This window comes from Anastrepha obliqua, chromosome 3 (assembly GCF_027943255.1).
Source record: "Anastrepha obliqua isolate idAnaObli1 chromosome 3, idAnaObli1_1.0, whole genome shotgun sequence".
NCBI classification, from domain to species: domain Eukaryota; kingdom Metazoa; phylum Arthropoda; class Insecta; order Diptera; family Tephritidae; genus Anastrepha; species Anastrepha obliqua.
Window position 1 is genome coordinate 73,294,491 of NC_072894.1, and position 5,444 is coordinate 73,299,934.

At 37.4% G+C, this 5,444-nt stretch overlaps 1 long non-coding RNA gene across 1 annotated transcript; it reads right to left on the reverse strand.

The window, feature by feature from the left end:
- Positions 1-5,108: 5,108 nt before the first annotated feature.
- Positions 5,109-5,444, reverse strand: LOC129242653 (uncharacterized). Its single transcript, XR_008582203.1, has 2 exons — positions 5,355-5,444; positions 5,109-5,293 (listed from the first exon to the last, which is right to left on the reverse strand). It is a non-coding gene; the product is annotated as an uncharacterized LOC129242653 (long non-coding RNA).

The window sequence follows — 5,444 nt, forward strand, 5'->3', positions numbered from 1 at the left end:
TGTTTCGCTCTTTAGTTTCTCAAAGTTTACGAAAATCAAATTCACAGTGATTCGGCTGTTTTTTTAGCAGCATGAGAACTAACGATATCGATAACTAGGGTTTAACAGCTGAGAATAGCAAACTGTGTTGACATTTTTGTTCATATTTGCTGCTACAACAACAACATTTTTGTTCAGTAAGTTCTGGTACGTCATCATGAGTAATTTAATGCCAGAACAACACTTCCAATTTGTAGAAATTTACTTTAAAAAAATCTATTCGCGAAGTCCAAAGAGCACTGGCGGCATCTTCGCTCCTAATTTTTTTCGAAACAAGAACAAGACGGCAAAAATTGCCACACAATGTGCTTAACAATCGATTTATTCAAGCCACCATTGACGCCATACGGCCAGATTTATTGAAAAAAGTAGTCAAAAAGTGGATTGATGGAATGGACCATGTAATTTGTAGCCGCAGCGAACATATGCCGGCTATCATACTCTAAAAATAAATGCCATGAACACCCGTTACTTAAATGAGAGGTTTGTATTAAGTATAATTAGGTCGTAGCCATAGATGGTTGGATGCCGCCCTAGTTCGATGCCCATTTGGGACATGCAACATTAAATGATAGACAAAGTTTTTATAACTAATACTAGTAAAGGTCACTTCGCGGCAGACAATGGCAAACTCCCGACCGCCTTTCTGACATGAAATAAGCATTTTTAAAACAGCTTGTGGTTCGGGGGCTTCATAGAACAGCAAGACTTTCCTTTTGTGGGAAAACATCAAGCCTCACATCAAAAATAGCAGCAGATATCGGTGAGCAGGATGCATGGTATGTCTGCATTAAAGGTACAAGTATACGAGTATATGTATGTATACGAGGGGTGGGCACCAGAACAATTACGTGTGTGCTAAACGACAGCGACCGTGGTTGTTGGAGCAGCATAAACATTCTGCTGGAGTGACAATCCTTGGCCGGATATGAATCCGGGTCGTTCCGGTAACGTAGACCCGACTGTTGTGGAAACAAACGGCCGTCGAATACACTGCTTTTATTTCGGTAAAGAAATCAGTGTATCCATGTCAGTTGTACGCATTAGAGTTGTATTTTTTTCGGCTGCAAAATATTAAATGCTCCGATCAAAACACGATGGAGGGAATACAGAAAGGGGTACAATCCGCAAAGCGCTATGCCCCTCTCAGAGAATTTGGCAGAATCAGCAATTTGTTGACATAATAATTGGACATTTGTATTAATTTTGTTGTAGTACGAGTATTGTGTCTCATTTTTATTGTTATTAACGAGCGAATTTATCATAATACATTGTTCTCCTTCTTGTTTGCCCAATTGTTACGTCACAGCCAGAAATGCTTTTACGGATGTGGCAATCTTGCAATCTATCATTCTTGGATCAAGCAAAGAATTGTTACGAAATTTCGCATGAAGTTTAAATGGAGAAAACACTTTTGCCACTTGTAATTTGTCGAAAGATGTGTATGGGAATGAAGGCTTGTTTTTCCTTCCACGACAAAAATGGATGGCAATATAATTACATAGTTTTTCCTGGATTCAGTGAAATACTGGAAGAAATTTCCTGAATTATGGAAGGGTAAACCATAGGTGCCCCACTAAGACAATATACCGGTTTATTGCGCATTGGCGTACTACTTCTACGTTGTATGTTTCTTAAGGTGAAAAGAAAAAGATCGGAGTCCGTTGAAGCTGTGAGGCAGAAAGCGGCTCCCGAAGGAGCTAACGAAAGCACTGTTTTGAACGATCAAAGTTTCACATGGAGTTTTATTTAGATAGAGAGGTGAAGTTTGAAGCTGATCATAAATAAATGTGTTCGAAATCGAAATTAAATAAATTACAGCTTACGTTTCATTTTTATAGCGAATGACTTTTTCTTCCCTTTCTGACTATTTTATAATTTCGAAGCATTTAGTATTTACAGGGCTTCGTTCACTTGGAAACTAGTAACCGATAGCAACATATACTTTAAAACCCATTTGGTAAATATAGGTAGGTAGGTGAAATGGTTGAAGTGCCGGCACTCCTCAAGTATAGTAGAACTAAATCGCTGTTTTGATACCATTATGAAACTTCCAACAGGAAGATATCTACAGCCAGCCAGAGCTGTTGATGTATTGGGGCCAAAGGGTTTTCGATACAGCACAAGAAGAAATGGAGCTTCATCTTTTCTGCACTTTCCTGAGAAATAATTTGTATATACAGTTCCCCTTTAAGAACTGTCAGGGGGATGCCGATGACCGGGTAGGAGGTCTCCGAGGTCTCAATTCAGTCAGCTTCCTGGTAAGTAAAGGATATAGATAAATTGGCTGATTTAGAGAAAACCCCTGCTCCGACTCCCGATTCCATCTTGGACTTCAGTGCAGATTATCCCCTCGATTAAATCGTGCCTATCTGGAAAACTTGCCCTAACACGTTGGTAAATATACTCCTGCTAAAAAACATGTTTTGACTTTGGACATGCTAGACCAGGCGTTTTTTTGTTTTTGGACAGCCGCTCCATTTATTGCATTTACTTTAAGAGAAAATGTAGCAATATTTAGGTTGACTTTATTATATAACCAGTACTTGAAGACTGTAGAGCTATAATTTAATGGAAAACTTAGAAGTAAAATCTGTAAATAGGATTATCTCTCTTTTCTGAGCATAATTTCTAAAACGGGGCTAAAACATGGTATAAGTACAACGCAATAAACGATAGAAAATTCGTCAAAGTATTACGGAGTGAAAGCTATTCTAGATATGTGTATATTGCTCTAAAATTTTAAAACCCTAACTTTGTCGAATTGTAGTTTTAGACTCGTCGTCGTTGTTGTTGTTGTTATAGCACAAACATTCCCCATATTTTGATACGGGCAATGCTGCTGGTGTGACAGTTCTTGGCTGGATACAAATCCGGGTCGTTTCGGTAACGCAGACCCTACTGTCGTGGAAACGTTTTAGACTCGTATCTTTAGGTTCTTACTCGAAAATACAGATGGTTACTTAATATCGATAAAGGTTGGATTAGTATCAATGACCGTCCTGGTTTTAGATCTTGAGCAAAAGTCTTTCAAAATAAATATAGAAAAATAAATTGTTTCTCTACAGTGATTTATTGCGAAGGAGTTGCCTGTCGGCTTTGTTTGCTTTTTCATTGGAAGAAGATATAAGTTCAAAACCCAGCGCACAACGAGATATACTGGGTTTTCTCGCCTCTCTCATTAGCTCGTTCTCGAATGGATGTTCGGAAGCTACCTAGAGGATACTTGGGCGAAGCCCGGAAGTTGTGTGCTGCTTGTACCGTACGCTGAAGAATCGTCCTTACCACTCCTAAGTAAATGCCCATCAGGAACGAGAAAAAAACGACTGGCGCACTTTGTTAAACTCGGTCAAAATGACTTAAGTGGTTATCATGCCAATCAAGAGGAAGAAAAAGCAACCCGAGTAGGTTATGGCTTACCAACTCGTGAACACGCAACATACCTATAGTTGACCATGTGAGAAGCATGGGTTTTGTAAATTCAATCCACAGACTTGCAGTGGCTGCCCTTGCGATTTGTGGATGGTCATTTCGAATGCGTGTCGAATGGGAAACTGTACGCGTTTAAACTCATGATCTCGCTATACCCTCAGAATGACACTGGGCTTGTTCGAGTTGCTACCACCGACGCTGGGCTGCACGACTTTTTGAAGTATCACGTTCGAAGTGAAATTCAGGTAATTTTGACAAAAGTAGAGCGTTGTAATTGTCAAAAATTCAGCCATTATTGCACGCAAAGTCTTATAAATCGGCATCATACAAATTGCCACCAATATCGAGATTATCAAGAAAAGTATTTATAGAAAATCCCATTATTCTTACTCACCTTTCCCTATATATGAAAATAAGTGCCGAATATCAGAGAATATCAGCTTCAAATTTGCAACAGGGTTGCAAACGTTTACGTAGACTTAGTGCTTCAATACTGCTGTTCAAAAATGCTCCGAATGGTGAGAGCAATCGATTTAGCCATGTCTGTCCGTCCATCTTTTCATTTGTCCTTCCGTGTGAACGATATAATTTCAATATTTCGATGAGACTTGGATGGATTTATGGATCCGACATAAATAATATTTAGATTGGATAAAAACTCACTCCTTATTCGTTTCGTTTAAATTTCCGTTCGCCTTTCGGTCGTATGTTACAAGCTCTCTTGCTGCTGCAAAATACTCTTTGCCAATGAGTTTGTTTAGTTCCAAAAATTCAAAGCCATACCAAATTTAATTTAACTAAAATGTTTATATAAAGCTCACTTCTGACCGCATTTGGCCTTCCTTACTTATTTTCAAATACACGTATTTTTAGTTAATACTGATCCATAAAGAGATTAAAAATATAGTGACCACAGCTTTAGCGTGTCTAATTTTCCAAAAAAACTTTCTGTAAGCACGCTTTTCCATGATATATTGACACCAGAACCACTAATCGGTTCCAAACAAACCTTCTAAGACGAACTCACAAAAGCTCTCTCAAATTTTATCGCAATCGGATTACTGGGTTAGGAATACTTGTATTATATATAAAATACAAGCAAACCATCGAGCTTTCACATTTCTGGGATTTTTCCGAGAAACCATACCAAAGAAGATTAATTTATGCCACCAACACAGTAGTCCAATAACAGTATCCCTTTTTGCTTCGAAATCTAAATAAATTAAAATTTACAATTTATCAAACTTACAGTTAGTTGCAAATTAGCATCCCGCAGTGGTTTCGCACATTGGACTTAATCATCTCTAATGCTTAATGAATAAAAGAGTCTGAGCGTTTATAGTCATTACATTTTAATTCACTTCTGATGGCTTCATATTTCAAAGCTGTTGTTAAATTGTTCTTATTTTTTATTCCAACATATTAATAAACGTCACACTTCGAAAGAAAAAATTAATAACACTGCATGAAAAGCATAAACAACATAATTACTGGAATTAGAACTCCTTACAATGGCTGCAATCAATTAAGTCTCATATTCATATTTATATTGACACCAGTTGCAGCTTATCCGAATCTTGAAGAGTCCAAGGATGTAGGATGTACTACACGTGTACATGAAACAATTTTTCTTTGGCATGTAATCCTTACTATATTATTTTCTATGGCACCGCAAGGATATCTTTATATATGTAAACAAAACGATCTTCATATCTGTACATACATTAGTAAGTATGTACTCATGTTTGTTTGCATTTATGCGATCAAGTGATTTCAATTGTCATCCGCAGCGTAAGAACTATAACTATCAAAATTAGGAGCACTGTAATAACAGTAACGCGAAAAGCTAGTAGAAGATCCATTTGTATATTGTAATTTCTCACGTTTTATTTCCTTGGCATGGAATTCCTGTTACTTCTATAGATTCGTAAATACTATTTTTGAAAATCGAAAACAAAAACTATTTACATTTG